Source organism: Pinus tabuliformis, chromosome Q, assembly GCF_031772625.1.
Source record: "Pinus tabuliformis cultivar Carrire ecotype Pingquan chromosome Q, CPIR1, whole genome shotgun sequence".
NCBI classification, from domain to species: Eukaryota; Viridiplantae; Streptophyta; class Pinopsida; order Pinales; family Pinaceae; genus Pinus; species Pinus tabuliformis.
In genome coordinates this window covers 144,863,718-144,888,368 of record NC_142296.1, presented here as the reverse complement: position 1 = coordinate 144,888,368, position 24,651 = coordinate 144,863,718, and positions in this window count along the sequence as shown.

Here is a 24,651-nt window from a genome sequence, read left to right as displayed (position 1 = left end):
AAATATCATGGGGGCTTCACTCAATGAACATTGACATATCATGTGCATTCATGGCATACTAAAAAATACACTTATTTTTTCTGCATATTAAGAAAAACCTCTAAAAATCACATTATTTAATCCCCTATCAATAAAAACACAATAAAACTTCCTCATTTAAACAAACCCTACTTTAACTAGATATTGTAGGTATCCATTCTCTCATTCACATTTTTGTATACCACATTGTATTTTTTGATCAAATTTCAGCTCCATTTTTTATACCTGCCAATATAAGAACCCATTAACCCCTATTATATGCTCATTATATTATGTCATTTTTCCCTCAATATAAATCCCCAAATATGAATGCACGTGGTATGGTATTTCTCCCTAAGTGAAGCTCCCACTAAAAATATAAAGAACCAATACATATAATTCATATAATAAACTGAACTAGGATAAAAAATAAAATAAATGATTCTTTGAAAGCAATTTCATACAGAGATAAAGTGTAAGGAAACCCACTAAGAAAGTAGAAACATAGATATTATATAACAAATCAAAATTATACACATACATATAAATTGTTTACAAGGACCTCATAGTTTGAGTATACTATAAGTGAACAAGCTTTTAGCCTTTTAAATAGATTACAACGTTAAATAACATATTGGCCATCAAGCCTAGAAAACCTTATAGGGAAGAAAATGTCCCTGTTCAAAATAATATAGCCCATAAAAGTGCAGGCATCATATCTCTATCAAATAAACATAAACAAGATGTCTGAGACATATATGTGACAAAAAATCATTAGACTAATACAACTAACCAGTACAAAGAAAAGAAATCCGATGTAGTCTTTATTTTCAAACAAAATCACCAAAGACAAAACGACCTAGTGTGAACACAATCCATTGAAACCATACCTATATCAAAGTCAAGATATGGAATTAAAATCAAGAACAAGAGAGTATGGACATAAGTATAAAAGAAAATTATTATCCACAAAAAGAGAAAAATCAAAGTATATATACCTGGAAAGTTGAATGTATTCCATCCCATGCGAGCACTCTGTAAATTCCAACATAAAATCAAAGTTAATATAATATCTTGGAAAAAAAAGTAATTACATTTTTAAGAGTAAAAAAACTAGAGATCAAACTAATAATTTCTGCATCACACTCGTGAGTCATAATATTTTTTATAGTTGTTTTAAGAAGCATAGTAAAACAATAACAAAACTACGGTTTGATAATTAAAAACCTTTAGCTCAGGATGATAACCATGAAGAAAGAATGGCCATTTTTCTAAGAGATAATGAAATCAAAACCCTAGAGGAGTGGAAACAATACAAATGAAATATAATAGTCTATTAAACATACAAGCCACAACCATAACTAGTGTATACAAAAATTTCCATAGAAACACTTTAGTGTTTCATGGATAAACCCTAGGTTGAAAGGTGACCTATACTCTATAGGAAAAATAAGAAGTTGAAGTGATTTTTTAAACTTACCTGAGGATACCATGAATCCATAACCTTTAGAATTGTAGATTAAAAGCATCATTGTGCCAATATCTGTACACAATAAGTAAGAAGTGTTACAAAAGTCCTTAATGACTTATATGTTGATTGAATGAAATGAAATGAAAACCATGGGTTAACTTAACCTTAAAGAGATTTAGGTTAAATATTGTTTCCTGTAGTAAACCATCATAAATATAAAATCAACCTCCTTTTAAGTTAAATCCCTTTACTCTTGTAAATTTCCATTAAAATCACATGATAGGTTAGTCAAAAAGTACAAGCGCAAAAGAAGTTGTACAATATAAATATAAAAAAGAGAAAGTTTCAAATGAAACCATTACCATTTTGTTAATGGAACTATAGGAATACCCTTATCGTATGCAAGAGTAATAACACCTGGGAGTATTAAGGCTAACATCTGCAAGAGTCGAGCAACACTCAGGCTGCATAAGACAAAAAAACAAATGACCCAAATGAGTTGTAGGTTACGATTATTTACTCTATGGAAAATCTTGAGGAAAACCCCAACATTAGATTTTTAAATCAAATCCGAGTTGTTGAAGGTGTGCATGGTAGATAGATCATGTTAAGGGAGATGAGTGGTTGGATATGTGGCCATACATTGCCTATCAAATCCGACTCCATATGTAATGAACATCCCACATGATAACACATGTTCCTTATATGATAGGAAGATCAAATCATTTATATAATGTATGGGTCTGATACAATGAGTAATATTGTGCCATTTATATGATTAATGGAGAAGATATATTAACTTTACATATGTAAATAAAAGAACCAATAAAATTAATGTATAAGCTTAATGTTTTACTAAATAATGTAACCCTTTATAAAAATGCAAGGATGTGAGTTAAGTTGGATGTATATATGTATGTACTAAGGTTTTAAAACACCACGAAACATTATTAAAGTAATTGATGGGTTGCAAAAAACCTCATGCATAATACCTATGCTACATATTGAATAATAACAATATAAATGAGAAAATGTAATTTACAAGTGATAATATATAAGATAAGGGAATGATTTTCTATATATCCATGTTATAGAGTTACTCTGAGAAATAAGAGAAAATGTGTAGTAATCAAATATTATGTCTATATTGGTAATATAACAATAAAACAAGAAAGAAACTAGTTGTGTAAGAGGTATGTTACATGAGGATATTATCGTATAATCTTTCAAGCTCTTATTCCAGATTGCATGGTTCATTCATGAACTATATTATGGTAAAAAAACTAATGTGGTGATATCTCGTATTTTGGTACTTGCGAAATAATAATAGTTTGACTTTTAAGAATTCACAATCTCTTCATTGGGAACTCGCGTAAGCCAAGGAACGTTGAATTTTTTCCTCGATTAACAGGATATGTTATCATGTTATTTTAAGAAGAAAAATGATCTCTTTATAAGGTCATTTTTCTCTACCACAATGCTACAAAAGGTTTACACTTTCTTAGTATCTCCATGACATGGTGAGTAGATAGTTGCAAAACAAAATCCTTAAACTTAGTTGGCTCTTTATGACTTTTTTTTTCCAAATAAAAATCAAGTAATTTTATTATATATAGTAACAACACTACATCTGCATATGCTTGTGGCATTCATGTGGCTTGTAGCTCAAAATTCCCCTAATAAAGAACAGGGCATCATACTATTTTGCAAAATAGTACATCAAACAGTATAAGAATATTAATAATAGGGAAAACATTTATATACAAAACAAGGTCATCCTATAGAAGTCATATTACCCCAAAATCTTGCAATCTTAGAGAATATACTATTTAAACAAAATATTGTTAGAGTAGTGCTCATATATATATATATATATATATATATATATATATATATATATATATATATAGATATATATAGATATATATATGATAATTATAGGGTTTCTTATGCAAAAAAGAGAAAACAATCATAATTAGTCTCTAATCAGATTTGAAGCCATCTACTTAAAAATATTCTACGGATCCTTTCAGAATCTTCTGAAAAAAATTTCAAGAGGTTCGGTCCATTTCAGATTTAGCTTTCCTGAATCTATCTACTTCATGGCTCTACTCCGTGCAAAAATGGGGAAAAGAGATGTGTGAATAAGAATCGTCACACATATGCATATTTGTAATACTTTCCATAAGAAAATAATAATTTACATATTATATAATAATTATTAATTTACCTATTATATGATATTTATTATATTATTATTTTTATGTATCTAATTTTAGGTATTTAACTACTTTTATATATAACTCATATATTATATGATATTATTATACTATTATTTTTAAGGAGTATGTACCCAATTGATGTTAGGTATATCATATTATTATTTTCTAAAATTTTATAAATATAAAATGAATTATCAATCTTCCTTATATTAAAATATCATATATTATGACATACAATATATGCCTCTTTATAAAACAAATTTCCCACATATTTTTAAAAATAATTTTAAAATTTAGTAAAATTAAATTTGAAAAATAAATAAATTTTAAACCAAATATTTTGAACTGTGAATATTATTAAAAGATGTTCTCACGTTAAAAATATCAATATCCACATCATACCTATCAACAATTAATAAAAATAATAAACATATCCATTCTTCAATGAAATCCCTTTCTGAGATGTATCGAAGGAAAATCTTATAAGGGGACCATTCCCCTCATGCCACAAGTCCATAGGTTTGGAACAACCTGAGGAGTTTGAGATTCATGAATGGGAATCTCATGTATATAGGTGGAAGAAATCCCTCCATGGCTTCAAGTGAAAACACCCTCGGAATTGTATGGGAGGATTGATAGTTGTTTGATGAAGTTGAGATTCACTAGGAGTGAAACCGATCCAAACCATTACCCGAAGGTTGTAGATGATAGACCTCTCATACCATCACCTTATGCAGATGAACTATTTCAAACAGATGAAGACCCTCTCATTTGTAAAAGTAAGAGGGAGTTGGATTCATGACATATGTTTTACAGTTAGCATGTTGAGCTCTTGGTTGAGACCCACTAGATTGGTGCCAAGAATCTTTTGAAATATCTTCAGGGCACAATCTCTCATGGATTGAGATACATTTCTGGAAATATGAAAACTGCATGATTATTCGAATGTTGACTATGCAGGCAGTGTGGAGGATCACTAGAGCACTTCTCAATGTTGGTTCTCTTTGGATTCTACTTCAATATCATGGATGAGCAGGAAGCAGAAGTTGGTTATTATAAGTACCACCGAGACCGAATACATAACTACGAGTATGACCTCGTATGAAGTTGCCTAGTTGTGGAAGCTCTTCAATGAGTACACATGATGAATACCACTATCATTCTCTGTGACAACCAGAGGTGGGATTCGATTATTGAGGAATCCCGTACTACTCCAAAAAATAGACATCAGATACTGCCTTATCTAGGATATGGTAAATCGATGAGCAAGGAGGCTCCATTGCATTGAGATGATGTACAGGTCACTACACTTTGTCAGAGACCCGGGGAAAGATCAATTTTTTTATTTTCCCGCATGACTTGGAGCCGTCGAGAGACCCTTGTAAAAGGGTCCCCCATGTTGCATTCATTGAGCTCTGGGAGCTCTGAGGGCTTGCGGTTCTTACTGGAGCAACATATGACCACAGGTTGACTCACCCTCCCCTGGTGGTGCACACTAGGATAGGATGATTCGCTCTCCTATGGACAAGATGATTCACTTTCTTGTGGGACAAGATGATTCGCTCTCTTGTGGGATAGGATGATTCGCTCTCCTGTGTAGCAGGATAATTAGTTCTCTTGTGAGGTCTAGATGATGTGTTCTCCATGACAATTGTGTAGCAAGATGATTAGTTCTCCTGTGAGGACAAGATTGATTAGTTCTCTTGTCAAGGCATCATACCCATGCAGTCTGGGACTCATGGGAAGTACCTCTCATCTGATCAATGAGCAGGGAAATGAGGATAGGGACCATAGTAGTACCGATGGATGCATCATTGTATCTACTGTACTCCATATGCTAGATGACCTTCATTGATATGGGATCAATGATACTAGTCTAGGACTAGTGGTAGTAGTTTTACCTACTATGACACTGACTCCGGGTCGGTTGAGACTGGTCTGGGACTAGTGGTACATACTCTGAGACTGACTTCGAGTCAGTGGAGGACTGGTCTGGGACCAGTGAGAGTGGTACATACTACAACGCTGGCTTCGGGTCGGTTGAGACTGGTCTAGGACTAGTGGTACACTCTCTGAGATTGATGATACTGGTTTGGGACCAGTAATAGGAGTGGTACCCACTATGATGGTGACTTTGGGTCAGTTGAGACTGCTCTAGGACCAGTGGTACGCACTTTGAGACTAACTTTGGGTCAGTGGAGAATGATATGAGACATTCTTGATCAATTCTTATTCTTCATGGTTCAGCAGAGTAGAGCTAAGCAGAGCAGAGCAAAGCCAGCAGAGCTGAGTAGAGCAGAGTAGAGCCAATAGAGCTGAGCAGAGATAACAAAGCTTAGTAGAGCTAGCAGAGCTAAGCAAAGTAGTGCATGGCACTAATGGCTGAGATAGTATCGTCGGACATATGGATCAACGGATGGAGTTCTCGCTAGTTGAGAGGGAGTGTTAAAATTGGAAACTATGACCAAACTCCATGTGGGTCATCTTATTTATGGTAGCTAATATTTATATTGGATCCCTCTCATTGAGAGGTGTAGGATTGATCTAAAGATCATCTAATTCTGATAAGTATTTGTGGAGATGTGAATTTATTTTGATTATAGAATTATTATCAATCTGACCAATAGCTTCAGTAGGTTGAGAAGCCCAATAGACATGCCTATTCATCATCTACATTTTAGTATAAATAAAAAGGACTTGAAATCATTTGAAACACATGTCCTCTTCATGGGTTCTCCTCCTCTCCACGTCTTGGGCTTTTGGAGAAGCTGGGACAACAAGAATATACACTCGATGATGCCCTAAATGCAGTGATGAAGACCATATACACAACCCTAATTTATATGCTATGATGGAGACACCAAGCCGTAGTAAGGGAAGGAACTAATGGAGTCTCTCATTCACTGTCTTCAAGACCTTCATATGAAAGGCATAGAGTTACCTATCATGTAGTCATGGAGATAGTGATACACAGATCATGGTGATATATATACGCTGCTCATGGAAACATATGTGCTATACATTGTTCATAATGGATACACTGGTCATTAAATTATATATGTTGTTCTTATACGCTATAGGGCAGAGAGACTCCCTACATGCAGTGACTATAATATGGAAGCTGCGGTCATAACCACAGTCATGAGAAGGTGAAGCTGTAGTTAATGTGGAGCTGGAGTCACGAAGAAAGCCACAGTCTTAGAAAGGGAAGCCACTGTCATAAAGAAAGCTAACGCAGTCATGAAGAGAGGAAGCCGCAGTGAGGTGAAGCCATAGGCATGGATGGAAAACTGTTATGAAACCAGCTCAAGAAAAGATAGAAAAGATAGATCAACGCCTTAGAATTCAGCCTCTTCGAGGGGGCAACCTCCTTTACATTACATAAATGAACAATTCTTGGATGATACAAATGACAAAACCTCCTTTCTATATATAGGAGTCTAAGGAGTCACAATATAATCCAGCCAACCTAACAATAATAATATAAAGCCACAAAAATAATAATAGAGGGATTCTATGGGGCACAGTAATAACAATATGGGGGCAATAGGGGCACAACAATATTAATAAGGGGTATAACTACAATAGTAATGGGGTAATCACTAGTATTATAGGGACCCAACATGCCCCTCTCCTTCAAAAAAGTGTTGTCCTCAACGCTTGAGTAGTTCTGGATACTTCTGCATAAAATTCTCATCCTCCCATGTGGAATCTTCAGCGGATAAGTTCTTCCACTTGATAAGATACTCTGAAATTGATCGATTTCGTAGCTGTCGAGTTCTTGTTTCTGTGACTGCTTTCGGTTCCAATATAATTTTTCCTTCCTCATCAAGTTCTGGCAATATTGTTTGAATTGGGAGCTTGTCGCCTATAACCTTCTTTAAACATGAAACATGGAAAACTGGGTGCAATCGAGAAGCTGCAGGAAGCTCCAATTTGTATGCCATAGTACCAATCTTTTGCAACACCTTGTACGGACCATAATACTTTGGTGATAATTTATTATCCTTCTTAGCTTGCTTGAGGGACATTTTCTTATATGGTTGTAGCCGTAGGAATACCCAATCACCTACATCAAAACTTCTTTCACTGCGATGTTGATCTGCCTGTTGTTTCATTCTATTCTGTGCCAACACGAGGTTATCCTTTAAGAGTTGGAGGACTTGTTGTTGATGTTCGATGTGATGTTCCACTGCCTGAACCTTAGAATTTTCTCTTAAATATGATGTGATGGATGGTGGTTGATACCCATAAAGTGCCATAAATGGGGTCATTTTTGTTGCTGTATGGAAGGAAGTGTTATACCACCATTCAGCCAGAGGCAACCATTTGACCCATTGTGTCTGTTTATCAGATACAAAGCAACGAAGATATCCTTCCAAACATTTGTTTACTATCTCAGTTTGCCCATCAGATTGAGGATGATAAGATGAGCTATGAGCTAACTGAGTACCAAGACAAGAAAATAATTATGTCCAAAAATTTCCAGTGAAAATGGGATCTCTGTCACTTACAATAATCTTTGGGTTTCCATGTAGCTTTTGAATTGTTTCCATAAATGCAGTAGAAACTGTACTGGCTTTAAATGGATGTGATAATGCACAAAAGTGTGCATACTTGGTAAGTCTGTCAACTACCACCATGATGACACTCTTTCCCTCAGACTTGGGTAAACCTGTGATAAAATCCATTGAAACCTCCTCCCAACGTTGGCTTGGAATGGATAAAGGTTGTAATAGACCTGGTGTCTTAATTGTTTCAACTTTATTTTGTTGGCAAACCAAACATTCCGCCACAAACTTTTGAATATCTGATTTAAGGCCATCCCAAAAAAATTTCTTCTTAACCCTGTGGTAAGTTTTTAAAAATCCTGAGTGCCCTCCTAAGGGAGAAGTGTGCAATTCCATAAGAATCTTTTGTTTTAGCTGGGAATTCTTACAGAGGTATAAGCGATCTTTGTACCATAACGAATCATTTTGCCAGCTAAATGTATCAGACATACTGGAATCTTGTTGTAACTTTCGAATAAGTGCCCACACTTCTTCGTCATTCTTCCATTCCTCCCTTGCTTCGTTTATCCAATCTGGTTGGATAATAGAAATGGCGCACAACAATGCTTCCACATCCTCATCCTTTCTTGAGAGTGCATCTGCCACCACATTTTGCTTCCCTTTTTTGTAGATGATTTCAAAGTCATAACCCAACATCTTTGTGACCCACTTTTGTTGCTCTTCAGAGGATAATCTTTGTTCTAAAAAGTATTTAAGGCTATCATGATCCGTTTTTACCTTGAAGTGTCTTCCCATTAGGTAGGGTCGCCATTTCTTAAGTGCATGGAGTATTGCCAACATTTCCTTCTCATAAATAGCTTTGTGTAAAAACTTTCCCTTGATTGGACGACTTTCAAAAGCAATGGGTCTTTCATCTTGCATTAAAACAGCACCATTCCATTTCCTGAAGCATCACATTCCACAATAAAGGTTTTTGTGAAGTCCGGTGTAGCTAAGACCGGTGCTTGGCACATTGCCTCTTTAAGATGTTTGAAGGCCTTTGTTGCTTCTGGAGTCCATGAAAATGCATCTTTCTTCAATAATGTTGTTAGAGGTGCTGCTATTCTCCCATAATTCTTAACAAACTTGCGATAATACCCTGTCAACCCAAGAAATCCTCGCAGATGCTTTATGGATGTGGGGATTTTCCATTCCTTAATGGCTTTAATTTTGCTAGGGTCTACCTTAACTCCTTCATGAGATACAATATGACCCAGATATTCCACCTCTTGTACTCCAAAGAAACATTTGGATCTTTTTGCATATAATTGTTTCTCCTCCAATAGTTGTAGCACCCTGTCAACATGTTCAACATGATCCTTCCAAGACTTGCTGTAGATTAGTATATCATCAAAAAATACTAACACAAATTTTCTAAGGAATGGTTTGAAAATTGAATTCATCAAACCTTGAAATGTTGAAGGTGCATTGGTAAGGCCAAAAGGCATGACCAAAAATTCATAATGACCCTCATGAGTTCTAAATGTTGTTTTCGGAATGTCTTCAATCTTCATTCTGATTTGATGATATCCCGAACGAAGATCCAACTTGGTGAAGTAAATTGATCCATGCAATTCATCCAGTAATTCATCAATGACAGGAATGGGAAACTTATCTTTAATAGTGAGCTTGTTGAGCTCCCTATAATCCGGACACATGCGCCATGATCCATCCTTCTTGTGCACCAATACTACTGGAGCAGAGAAAGAACTTTGACTTGGTTGAATTATACCAGCCTCTAGCATTTCTGCAACCATACGTTCAATTTCACTCTTTTGGGCATAGGGATATCTGTACGGCCTGATGTTTGGAGGAACACTTCCTGGAATCAGATGAATAGCATGATCATGATCACGAATAGGTGGGAGACCTTTGGGAGTCTCAAATACCTTGGAATGATTGTCCAAGACTTTTTGGAGATCTGGAGAAATAGATGATTCCAATGTGGAAACATCTAGCGAACATAATTGTGCAATTACACCTCTTTGTTCCTTTTTTAGAAGCTTTGTCATACCATTAGAGCTGATTATCTTTCCTGGTTTCCCTGCAATACCCCTTAATTCAACTTCCTTTCCTTCCACAGAAAATTTCATGAAAAGTTCTTGAAAATTAAAAGCTATTGTACCCAAGGATTGTAGCCATTGGACTCCTAGTACAACATCAGCACCTCCCATTGGAATGGAAAGCATTGGGCTAGTCAATACATATTCTCCCATGGATAGCTTGATATTATGGCACTTTCCCGAGAAATTTATTGTTCCTCCATTTGCAATCATCACTTGACACTCTGGTGCTGGATATAAGAAGCAATTCAATTCTTTTGCTACCTTACAATGAATAAAATTGTGGGTACTTCCTGAATCAATCAACACTATTACCTTTTTCTTCTTGATTTGTCCTTCTATCTTGATGGTTTGAGGAGTGGTAATTCCCGCCAATGCATTACAAGATATGGTCGGATTCATTTCTTCTTTATCTAGGCTTTGTTCCTGGAGTATATCCTCTTCTTTTGACCTTTCTTGCTCCTTTTCTTCTTCCTCTTCACAATCTATGTAGAATAATTTCTTCTCAGCACACTTATGACCTTTAGTGTATTTGCTATCACAATTGTAACAAAGCCCTTTTGCTCTTTTTTCTTCCAATTGTTGTGGTGTCAACCTTATAGGTTGTGGAAGACTAGGGCAACAACACTTCCGTCTTTATAGTTGTGAGTGGTATGCTTCCTGGTTGCCATAATTTTGCTTTCCATTTTTCTTGCTAACCTGAATGCCTTCTCTAATGAATCAGGTTCCCAAAGGTGAACATCATGTTGGATATTATCCTTTAAAGACCCTATGAACACATCAATCCTATGCTCCTCTGGAATATCTTTTACCCTTATGTTCAATTTTGGAACTCCTCAATGTGCTCCATTATTGAACCCTTTTGTTTGAGACTTATCAATTGGCTAAAAAAAGTGTTGCTTTTTGTATCCTCATAATGTGCTATCAATTCTTCCGTAAAAATTGCCCAAGTGATAAATTGTTTACGAGAGCAAAGCCATTGATACCATACAAACTGATTTGGTTCCAAATATAAAGTTGCCATACGTACCTTTTTTGTGTTTTTCACATTATTGAGATCGAAGAATTGCTCCATCTGTAATATCCATGTGGCGGGATCCTTGCCATCAAACTTCCTCATATCAATTTTTGGAATATGGTGAGTCTTCGATCCAACATTAGAGTCTATGGAATCATGATTAACATTTCTTTTGTTCTCATCATGAGTTTCCTTTAGTACCCTTTCACCTTAGTGACCATTTCTTGTAGCAACTTATTCATATTTATCTTCAATTCTTCCATCTTATCATCCATGCCATCAATTTTAGCGTCCATGCCATTCACCTTAGCTTCCATGCCATCCATCTTAGCTTTTACACCTTTCTTTAAACAATCCATCTTAGCTTCTACACCCTTCTTTAAACCATCCATCTTAGCTTCTACATCTTTCCTTAAACCATCCATCTTAGATTCTGTTGCTTTTTGTGCAAGTGACACTTGTTGCACTTGTTCTTGTAATATTGATATATCATATAGCATTTCTTCTTCTTCTTCATGAGTCATGCTAGAGATTTCAGGTTCCTTACTAGGTGTTTGCATTTTCTTTCCTTGGGGCATCAGTTACCGATAATAATTCTCTAATATGCCCTTTGAATTCCTTCAAAATAAATTTTCAAACCAAGCTTAAGCAAAAATTAAAGAAAATCTACACACCTTTTTTCACTTTGTAGGAGCTCGATATTGCCTCTGATGTATCTCTATAATTTTTGATTATCTAGTTCTAAATTTGTGACCTGTAGTATCCCTTTGTGTCCTCTTTCCAATGCCACAAGTCTGACCCAAATTGGATTCTCCAAGGAAGAGTTATGCGAAATCTCCCACAGTGACTTGATTATAGACTAGTTCAGTAGAGCGAACTTGTACGACGTGCCACGAGTCACTGTTTTGACCTTTGGATCTGAAAAACACCCACAAGAAACTATAGTTCGTCCTCTTTCTGTACCTTCTTATGCAACTTCAATCTGATCCCCAGAGAGAAAGCTATGACGATTTTCCCCAGGTCACCTGTTTTGAATGTAATTCAGGAGTCTGCAAAAAGACCAACTTCCTCAGATCATATCTCCGCAAATATCACGCGAAAAGATCTGAAATTCAGACCCAAGGTTCAGCGTGATTTCTTCTCAAATAGGTTTCTTTTGTGACTTCTAAAACGTCACAGAAAAAAGTTATAGCGGAAATGCCACGATGACCTCTTTGGAGCAGCGAAACCCTAGAATCCAAAGCTGTGATACCAAATGTTATGAAACCAGCTCAAGAAAAGATAGAAAAGATAGATCAACGCCTTAGAATTTAGCCTCTTTGAGGGGGCAACCTCCTTTACATTACATAAATGAACAATTCTTGGATGATACAAATGACAAAACCTCCTTTCTATATATAGGAGTCTAAGGAGTCACAATATAATCCAGCCGACCTAACGATAATAATATAAAGCCACAAAAATAACAATAGAGGGATTCTATGGGGCACAATAATAACAATATGGGGGAAATAGGGGCACAACAATATTAATAAGGGGTATAACTACAATAGTAATGGGGTAATCACTAGTATTATAGGGACCCAACAAAAACGCAGTAAGATGAAGCCACAATGAGAGGCAACCACAGTGATAATGTGAGAGCCGCACCCAAACACGTAAGAGCTGAAGTCAAGACTCTCATATGCAAGTCTATATGCAGTTATGGAGAACTTTGTTCATGAAGGCACTTACACGCAGATCATAAAGACAGTTATACATAGTCTCTTTATAATGGTCATGAAGTTTTGGCCTCCTCATTGTCTAGTTATAGTCTCAAATCTTAGTCATCATTGAAGTAGCATTACAATATTGGCATACCATTGATGAAGATCCAGGTGGTATTCCTATAGTTGTCTCAAGATAATGGCCAACAATGGTTAGGGTTTGAAATAGAAGGATAGATCGCTATGATTTCATAATATATCTCGTTGTAGTATTATGATAGTTATAGGATCATTACTTGATCTCAATATAACTCTCATATCTCAGTAAATGGTGGTATTAAAGATGATTTCACAAGCCTGATCTCGATGGCACTAACGTGAATGTGCATCATGATGATCTCAGCGGAAGGCATGGTGATGCATTATGGGCACATTAGCAACGGAAGGCATGATGATACATGATGGGCACATTAGCAAGGGAAGCATGATGATGAATGAAACAATGGGCATGATAAATAATGAGAAGCATGATGATGAGAGTAGGATCGGCTTAGTCATCAAGGTTCAGCACATGTGATAGTCTAGGATGGTGTCACACAGTTATGTGCAGCAAATGGACGAAAGGCAGCACTATGATAGGTGAAGCCATCACTTTGGAGAATCAGTTGAAGCATAATGTCTTCAACTGATCTCATCATTATAGGAGATGATCTACGCTCAGATCTAGATAAGTCAAAGTTTTGAATTCTATTGTAAATGTACTATCTCTCTCTGCTGAAATTTGAAGAACATTAAAGAAGAGTTGATCAAGGGTTTCCCCACATTGGGGTTTGTCCCTGGCTAGCACCACATCTTGTGTCCTCTTGTCCTATCTTGTCTTTTGTGATTTATATTTATGTCCTATCTACAATTTACTTTAATGCTGATGTGATTGCTAACTGTGAAAATTTAAATAAATTTCTCTAGCATAGAACATACCTAAATTTAACACACTATGATACCCCTTAATTCAAACTCTTTTCCTTCCCAAGAACATTTCAAGAAAAGTTCTTTAAAATTAAAAGTTATCGTACCCAAATATTGTATCCATTGCACTTCTAGTACAACATCAGCACCACCCATTGGAATGGAAATCACTGGACCGTTCAATACTCCCATGGATAGCTTCATATTCTAGAACTTTCTAGAGAAATTTATGGTTACTCCATTTGCAACCATCACTTGACACTCTGGTGCTAGATATAGAATGCAATTAAATTCCTTGGATATCTAACAATGAATAAAATTATGGGTACTACTCGAGTCAATAAACACTATTACCTTTTTCTTCTTGATATGTCCTTCTATCTTGAGAGTTTGAGGATCGGTAATTCCTGCCAATGCATTACAAGATATGGTCGGATTCATTTCTTATTCCTCTAGGGTTGATCCTGGTGCATATCCTCTTAATTTGACATTTCTTGTTACTTTTCTTCCTCCTCTTCACAATCTATGTAAAATAATTTATTCTCGACACACTTATGACCTTTATTGTATTTTCTATCACAACTGTAATAAATCCCTTTTTCTCTTTTTTATTACAATTTTTGTGGTGTCAACCTTGTCAGTTGTGGAAGGCTATGGGCAGAAACACATTCATATTTATAGTTGTGAGTTGTAGGCTACCTTGTTTCCATAATTTTGCTTTCAATTTTTCTTCCCAACCTGAATGCCTTCTCCAATGAATCAGTTTCCCAAAGGCGAGCCTCATGTTGGATGTTATCCTTTAAATTTCCTATGAACACATCAATCATATGCTTTTCTGGAATATCTTTTACCCTTATATTCAATTTTTGCAAGTCCGCAATGTGCTCCACCATTGAACCCTTTTGTTTCATATTTATCAACTCGCTAAAGAAGGTGTTTCTTTTTGTATCTTCATAATGTGCTATCATTTCCTCCATAAAAATTGACCAAGGGACAATTTGTTTACGAGAAAAAATCCATTGATACCATACAAACTAATTGGGTTCTAAATATAAATTTGCAATGTGTGCCTTTTGTGTGTTTTTCACATTATGGAGATTGAAATATTACTCCATCTCTAGTATCCATGTGACGATATCCTTGCCATCAAACTTCCTCATATCAATATTTGGAACATGGTGGGTCTTCAATCCAATGTTAAAGTTTTTGAAATCATTATGAAGATTTCATTTGTTCTCATCATGAGTTTCCTTTACTACCCTTTCACCATTAGTAAGCATTTCTTCTAGCAACTTTGTCAAATCTACCTTCAAATCTTCCATGTTACCTTTAATGCTTACTTCTATACCATCCATATTAGCTTTCATGCCCTCCATCTTATCTTCCATTTCATTATTTAAACCATCCATCTAAGCTTCAATTACTTTTTGTTAGAGTGAAATTTGTTGCACTTGGTCTCGTAATCTTGATAGATCATGTTTTATTTCTTCCTCTTCTTCATGTGTCATAGTAGATATTTCAAGTATCTTACTAGGAGTTTCTATTTTCTTTCTTTTGGTCATCAATTAATGATAATTATTCTTCACAATTCTTTTTGAATTACTTCAAACTACTTTCTCGAACAAAACTTATGCAAATTTAAAAAAAAACTACACACCTTGCTTTTCACTCTATATGAGCTCGATATTGAATATGATGTATCTCTATAATTTCATATCTTCAAGTTTTTAAATTCCACGCTATGGTATCTCGCTACGTCCTATTTCTATACCCACAGGTATGATCAAGATTTCTTTCTTGGATAAAGAGTTATGCCCAATATCCCATGATGACCTAATTATAGACTCATTCAGTAGAGTGAACTTGTTCAACGTGTGATGTGTCACTGTTTCAACCTTCAGCCCTACAAACAATATCCAAAAAAATACAGTTCATGCTATGTTTGTCACATTTTATGAAATTCGAATTCGATGCTTAGAGAGAAAGTTATGACGATTTTCCCAAGGTCATCTATTTGAGATTGAATTCGGGAGCCTGCACAAACCCTAACTTCCTCAGCTCGTATATCTGCAAATATAGTGCTAAGAGAATTGAAATTCAGACATAAAGTTCATCACTATTTTAGCTCAAATGGATTTCAATTGTATCTTCTAAAACACCATAGAAAAAAGGTATAGCTAAAATTCCACGATGGCTAGTTTGAAGGAGTGAAACCCTAGAATGAAAATCTCTCATACCAAAAGTTATGCAACCATCTCACAAAATAGAAGAAAGAGATAGATCAATGACTTCAAAAATAGCCTCTTCAAGGAGGAAACATTCTTTACATTACAAAAATCAACAATTCTTGGATGATTCAAATGATAAAACCTCATTTCTATATTTCAGGGTCTATGGGTTGACAATATAATCAGAGTTGACATAATGATAATAATGTAAGGAAACAACAATAACAATAGTGGGATTCTATGGGGTACAATAATAACAATATGGGGACAACATGGGTATAACAATAACAATAAGGATCTATAATGACAATAATAATAATGGAATACACTAGTATTATAGGGACCTAACAAACTAACAAAGCCTAAAAGACAAAATGTTTCAAGAGATTTGTTAGAAAAAAATTGTCCCATCGCAAGGCTTTATGTAAGGTAAAGCACTTGACAAGTGAACATGTCGAGGTGAGATTGACATAAAATTTTCTGAGAAAATATCCATAATTTGTCAGTAAAATTTTGTTCCCATCGTGGGATGATTAAGAAGTGAACATGTAAGGGTAAACCTGAGAAATGAGAGCCAGGATGAGAATAAATATTGTTAATTGACGAACAAGGCTTTGTCTTCCCCTGGGGATTTTCTGTTGGCATTATGATACATATGTTGTACTTGATGGCAACCCACTCATCTTAGATAACAAATTATAATGTAGAGAAAAGTTCACGCACTTATATGTAGAGAAAAGTTTATTTCATGTACAGAAAAGTTCACGCACTTTTATGCAGAGAAAAGTTTATTTCATGTAGAGAAAAGTTCACGCACTTTTATGCAGAGAAAAGTTTATTTCATGTAGAGAAAATTTCACGCACTTTTATACAGAGAAAAGTTTATTTCATGTAGAGAAAAAGTTCACGCACTTTCATGCAAGGAAAAGCGCGTATATGTTGGAGAACTTACCTTTGGTCCATGGTAGTTAGTCCTTGGTATTTGAACCTATGGTTTTGGACCATGGTACCTCGTCAGAAGTGTTGATCCCAAGTATTGGGTTCGTGGTATTGGTTTATTATGGTTTTGGTCCGTGGTATTGCATGTAGAGAAAAAGTTCACGCACTTTCATGCAAGGAAAAGCGCGTATATGTTGGAGAACTTACCTTTGGTCCATGGTAGTTAGTCCTTGGTATTTGAACCTATGGTTTTGGACCATGGTACCTCGTCAGAAGTGTTGATCCCAAGTATTGGGTTCGTGGTATTGGTTTATTATGGTTTTGGTCCGTGGTATTGCATCCAAAAGTGTTGATCTCACACACTTTCATGGTTGGTTCATGGTATTAGTCCAATAGTTTTTTGATCCTATGGTTTTGGACCGTGGTATTGTGGAAGGCCTAAGACTATAAAAGAGGAAGGAGATCATTTGGCAAAGTATCATCGAATGAATTGAATATCTAATAAGTGCTAGATCTGAAATATTTGTGATTGGGTTATGGTGCAGATCTGGATCTGAATGAAGGAGGAACCTTAGCGCATAAAGAAGGATAAGTTCTATTGATGGGTCATAATCTTTATGCTTGAATAATAGTATCTTTGTATGATTTTGATCTGTTATATGAGGCGCATGCTTGATCTACAAATCTGACAATCTGGGTAAATTAGTGTCTGAATTTTTGAAAGAAGGAATTATCCTTTATAGATCTGCATGCAGGTTTCAGGTTGTTGAAGTAGCGTATATCTTTAAATTATGATCTAGCTGCCTCTGTCTATTGCTGCAGTATTCTGGGTTCAGAATTTGGTGTGTGGTTACTGTTACTGTGTTCTCGGTACAGCTGCCAGAGAAGTGTTTACTTGATTCAGTGCTAATTGGGAAAAGGAGATTGTTTGATGCAGATATACTTGATGATTGATTGATGTTCATGGATCCAGTTTGAAAATTTATGAAAAGTAGTCCTTGAAAGAAAAGAAGTAGGGGGTTGTAACTCCCTTCCAGGAGAGAGAGTTGTAGCTCTCTGCAGGTTGCAGCCTGCCTACTGGTAAAGGACTGCACCAGTACAAAATCATTGTAAAAGGAATTTCTAATTGAAAGAAGATAGAGACATATTGCAGCAGGTGGTTTTCACCCACATTGGGTTTCCACCTTATATCTGGTGTTCTTTGGTGTGACTATCTGTTTTTTTTGTTCATGCTCATTATTTTATGGTACTGACATACAATAATTCAAAGTATAAATATATTGAAAAAGAATTAGATAATACTGATTCACCCCCCCTCTCAGTATTATTTCCAACAATTGGTATCAGAGCAGGTCCTTCTGAAGAAGCTTGATCGCTTGAAGGAAGATCTAACATCATGAGCAACTACGAGAGGGAAGCATCAATCAGGCCACCGATTTTTGATGGATCAAACTTCGTATATTGGAAGGTAAGAGTTACTGCCTATCTTCAATCTTTGGGTACAGAAGTATGGGACATTATAGAAATAGGGTATACTTTTCCATCAGCTACTCCTACAGATTCAGCTGAGAAGAAGAAATATGAAACAAATGCAAAGGCGGTTAATACTCTTCTAGGATGTCTATCTCAATCGGAATTCGTGAAGGTTATGCAATATAAATCCGCAAAAGAAATATGGGACAAGATTGTTTTGAGCTACGAAGGAGATGAACAGGTAAAACGTGCAAAACTTCAAACCATCAGGATTCAGTATGAGAATCTCAAAATGTATAATGATGAAAGTGTGGCTAACTATTTCCTTCAGGTAGATGAGATTGTTAATTGTATGAAAAACTTGGGTGAAGAAATAAAAGAGGTTGTTGTGGTTGAAAAAGTCCTGAGATCATTGTCCCCCAAGTTTGAATCTAAAGTGTCTGCAATAGAAGAAAAGGAAAATCTGCGAACTCTTACTATGTCTCAGCTACACGGAATTCTAACTGCTTGTGAAATGAGAAAAGGAGGTCCATCAGACAGGAGAGAAGCTGCTTTTAAGGCTTCAGGCAAAGGAGACTACTATGAATCAAGTCACGTGCCAGAAGAAGAAGAAGAATCAAATTTTGTCAGAAATCTTCAACGGGGTACTGGAAGGTTCAGAGGTAAGCTACCTTTTAAATGTTTTGCTTGTGGAAGAGTAGGTCATTATGTTGCCAAATGTCTTCATAAGGATAAGATTAACAAAGGAAAGGAACCTGCTAGATGGAACAAGAAACAGAATGCAAATAAGAAAAGCTACTACACTCATGAAGACAGTGATGATCTATCAAATAGTGATGAAGATGAACGAGGTAATGACTATAAACTTTTAATGGCATTTGAAGATGATGATTACATGGATGCTATAGATGTGGATAGTTTTTATGAAGAGATTTCTAGACTTAATACATGTATAGAAGAAAAGAATATGATCATTGATACTCTACAATTTCAAATTGATGAAAAAGAAAAATATCTTGAAAAGTTAGAAGGTGAAATTGTTGGCCTTAGAAAATAAATTGAGAAAACAAAGGCTATTAATCTTAAGTTTGTCAAAGGATCTGAAACTCTGGATGAGATCATCAATGTACAGTGTTCTCCGTTAAACAAGACAGGTCTGGGATATAATGGAGAAACATCTCAAGCATCCACCTCAAAGAGTTATCTTGATGCAGCAAGAAGGAATGAGCAAAAGCACAATGGAGATCACCAGGTAAAGCAGGGACGAATTACATCAAGAACTAACAAAGACTACCAGGTAAACAAGGGGCAATCTGTCTTAAGGGTGAACAAAAGCTACAACCAGCCACAGGTAAAATCTTCTCAATTTGCTTCAAGAATGGATGACAATAAGAATTACAATCATTTGGGTGGTAGATTTGATAACCGCAGAAGTTTCTTCAATGGCCAATGTTTCTCTTGCCATAACTTTGGTCACAAAGCAGTTCAATGTGTTGCATATAAAACAATCATGACTAGAGAAGCTCAAAAACAAAGAAGTATGACTGGGATTACAAAAAGTACCTATAACAACTTTTCGGCTCTTGAAAATGAAATTGAATGTTCTATTTGTAATAACTTCAGTCATGAAGATTCTGAATGCAGGAGCAGATTTCAGCAGACAAAGGAACAAGCCTCAAGCACCAGAACATGGAGAATAAAGGAACCACAATCAGAAAGATGTGGGATAGCCTTTTATGCAGAGGGACAGGAAAATCTATGGTACATCGACAATGGATGTTCGAAGCATATGACAGGTGATAAAGAAAAACTTGAATCATATTCTGCTTTAGAAAAGGGGAAGAAAGTTTCTTTTGGAAATGATACTCCAACATATATAAAAGGAAAATGCGTGCAGCTCAGTTAAAAGAAAAGGTCAAAGCTGGAAATGTTTTGTATGTTGATGGCTTGAAGCATAACCTTCTGAGTGTCAGTCAGATGTGCGATCAAGGAACCGCGATAATATTTCGATCAAATGGATGTAGCATTCGTGATCTTGATACAGGGAAAACAGTGATCAAAGGTAGAAGAACTCCAAATAATCTATACATATTTGAAGAAGGACAACAACAATGCTATTTGAGCAAGGATGATGAACATTGGTTGGGGCATCTAAGCTTTTCACAAATAAGGAAGGCATGCAAATATCAGGCAGTTCATGGTCTTCCAGATATCAAAATTCCAGACAACACTATATGAAAATCATGTGAGTTTGGTAAGAAAACCAGAACCAACTTCCCGGAGAAGGAAGGATCAGCCAACAGGCCTCTTGAACTAGTCCATACAGATGTATGTGGTCCTTTCAGGACAAGGTCACCTCGAGGAGAAGAATACTTGATATTATTCATTGACGATTTCTCCAGGTTTGTTTGGTTAGGACTTTTGAAGCACAAAGACGAAGCATTCGAAAAATTCAAATCCTTCAAAGCCTTGGTTGAAAATGAATCAGGTTACAAAATTAAGTGCCTCAGGTCCGACGGAGGTGGGGAGTTTACCTCAAATGAATTTTTCAATTTCTGTGAAGAACATGGGATAAGAAGGGAATTCTCTACAGCTAGAACTCCTCAGCAAAATGGAGTGGTGGAAAGGATGAACAGAACAATCCAACAAATGGCCTGTGCTATGCTTGATGAGTCCGGAACTCCCGCAACTTTATGGGGTGAAGCTGCATATGCTGCGGTTGTTATTCTCAATAAAACAAATGTCTGAGTGAACAGCACTCAAACTCCTCATGAACTCTGGTATGGTGAGACTCCTTCAGTAAAACACTTCAAAATCTTTGGGAGCAAATGCTATATTAAGAATACTGATGAGCAACTTGGAAAACTTGAACCTAGAGCAGATGAAGGCATTCTTCTTGGTTATTCTCCACACAGCAAAGCATATAAGTGCTACAATAAAAGACTTGGAAGAATTGTTGACAGCATTGATGTAGTGGTTGATGAAAAAGGATACATTCCTAGGCAAGTAAATCATGAAAATATCGAAGAAGATGAAGACTACCCTCAAAGACAGAATGATGAAGAGGAAGAACCTCAAGAAGCACCAGAGGAACAGATAAGGGTAGAAGAGAAGACTCCATCTAGGTACGTTCAGAAGAATCATCCAGAATCTCAGATTTTGGGGCAAAAAGAAGCAGGTGTACAAACAAGAAGAACAATTGCAGAAGCTTCAAGCTATTTGGAATTACTCTCATCCACTGAACCACAAAATGTAAAAGAGGCATGCAAAGATGAATGTTGGGTCAAAGCAATGGATGAAGAACTTGAGCAGATCGAAAAGAACAACACTTGGGAGTTGGTTCCTAGACCAAAGGATAAGAATGTTATAGGGACAAAATGGGTCTTCAAAAATAAGTTGAATGAAAATGGGGAAGTAATTAGAAACAAGGCCAGACTTGTTTGTAAAGGGTATGCGCAGCAAGAAGGAATAGATTTTGAAGAAATGTTTGCTCCTGTTGCAAGACTTGAGGCCATCCGAATGTTCCTTGCTCTGTCACGCTTTCAAAAGTTCAAAGTATTTCAAATGGACGTGAAATCAGCCTTTCTGAATGGAGACTTAGAAGAAGAAGTATACATTGAGCAACCAGATGGTTTCATTCTTGGAAATTATCCAAATCTTGTATGCAGATTGAAAAAGGCTCTCTATGGTCTTAAACAAGCTCCAAGGGCTTGGTACTATCGTTTGGACAAATATCTTCATCAACAAGGTTTTTCAAAAGGATCAGCAGATAGCAATCTTTATATAAAAATTGAAAATGACAAATTGCTAATACTTGTTGTGTATGTAGATGACATTATCTTTGGCAGCAATGAAGAATCTATGAGTCAAAGCTTTGCCTTGGTGATGCAGAAAGAATTCGAAATGTCCTTGCTTGGAGAATTGACATATTTTCTTGGTTTGCAAATCCAACAAAATGAAGGAGGGATCTTCTTGTCTCAAACCAAGTATCTCAAGCAGATTTTGAAGAAATATGGTATGGAAGAAGCAAAACCAGTATGTACACCCATGGTCACAGGATGTAACCTCAGTGCAAATGATGAATCTGCAGCAGTGCATCAACCAACTTACAGATCTATGATTGGAAGTCTACTTTATTTGACAGGTACCTGACCAGACATCATGCATGCAGTGGAAATAGTTGGAAGATTTCAGGCAAATCCAAAGGAAACTCATCTTCAGGCAGTGAAGAGAGTCTTCAAATATCTTCAAGGGACTCAAAACTATGGCTTATTGTATCCTAGAGATACAGATCTCACACTTCATGCTTATACAGATGCAGATTGGGCCGGAAGCGTGGATGACAGGAAGAGCACAAGTGGTGGTGCATTCTTTATGGGTTCCAGATTAGTATCTTGGTTCAGCAAGAAACAGAGTTCGATTGCCTTGTCTACAGCTGAAGCAGAATATGTTGTTGCTGCATCTTGCTGCACTCAACTCCTTTGGATGATGCAGACCTTGCAGGATTTTCAAATCACTTGTACACCACCCATCTCCATCTTATGTGATAATACAAGTGCAATCAGCATTTCAAAGAACCCAGTCATGCATTCAAAAACCTAGCACATACCAATCAAGTATCACTTTCTCCGGGAACAAGTGCTTGAACAAAAGGTCAAGTTGGAGTATGCTCCTTCTAAGGAACAGGTTGCTGATATACTCACCAAACCATTGCCTAGGGAGACCTTTGAATACCTCAGGCAAAAGCTGGGGGTTGTTGATGCATCATCTTGTTGTTGAATCTCTTCTGATTGTTGGTTGTATGCAAGGTTCATCTGAAGTATATGTGTACATGTGCTGGGTTGCAGGTTGGTCAAAGATCGAATGGCACAGGTTCAGGGGGAGCATATCATGCATTGTTGGCATTATGGAGGAAGTAGAGAAGGAGATCATGGATGCTGGTCTGAATATTGCTGCAATACGTCCCTATCTCTTTCATGGTCATGGATTATGGTTCTTCTTTACAGATCTGGTTTATAGTCAGGGGGAGCATGTTCTTAGGGGGAGCATAACCCTTTGCCCTTGATGTCAAAGGGGGAGACTGATTGGTTGTTGTTGCCATCAAGTCCAAAGGGGGAGATTGTTGGCATTATGATACATATGTTGTACTTGATGGCAACCCACTCATCTCAGACAATAAATTATAATGTAGAGAAAAGTTCATGCACTTATATGCAGAGAAAAGTTTATTTCATGTAGAGAAAAGTTCACGCACTTTTATGCAGAGAAAATTTTATTTCATGTAGAGAAAAGTTCACACACTTTTATGCAGAGAAAATTTTATTTCATGTAGAGAAAAGTTCACGCACTTTTATGCAGAGAAAAGTTTATTTCATGTAGAGAAAAAGTTCACGCACTTTCATGCAAGGAAAAGCGCGTATATGTTGGAGAACTTACCTTTGGTCCATGGTAGTTAGTCCTTGGTATTTGAACCTATGGTTTTGGACCCTGGTACCTCGTCAGAAGTGTTGATCCCAAGTATTGGGTTCGTGGTATTGGTTTATTATGGTTTTGGTCCATGGTATTGCATGTAGAGAAAAAGTTCACGCACTTTCATGCAAGGAAAAGCGTGTATATGTTGGAGAACTTACCTTTGGTCCATGGTAGTTAGTCCTTGGTATTTGAACCTATGGTTTTGGACCATGGTACCTCGTCAGAAGTGTTGATCCCAAGTATTGGGTTCGTGGTATTGGTTTATTATGGTTTTGGTCCATGGTATTGCATTCAAAAGTGTTTGTCTCACGCACTTTCATAGTTGGTTCATGGTATTAGTCCAACAGTTTTTTGATCCTATGGTTTTGGACCGTGGTATTGTGGAAGGCCTAAGACTATAAAAGAGGTAGGAGATCATTTGGCAAAGTATCATCGAATGAATTAAATATCTAATAAGTGCTAGATCTGAAATATTTGTGATTGGGTTATGGTGCAGATCTGGATCTAAATGAAGGAGGAACCTTA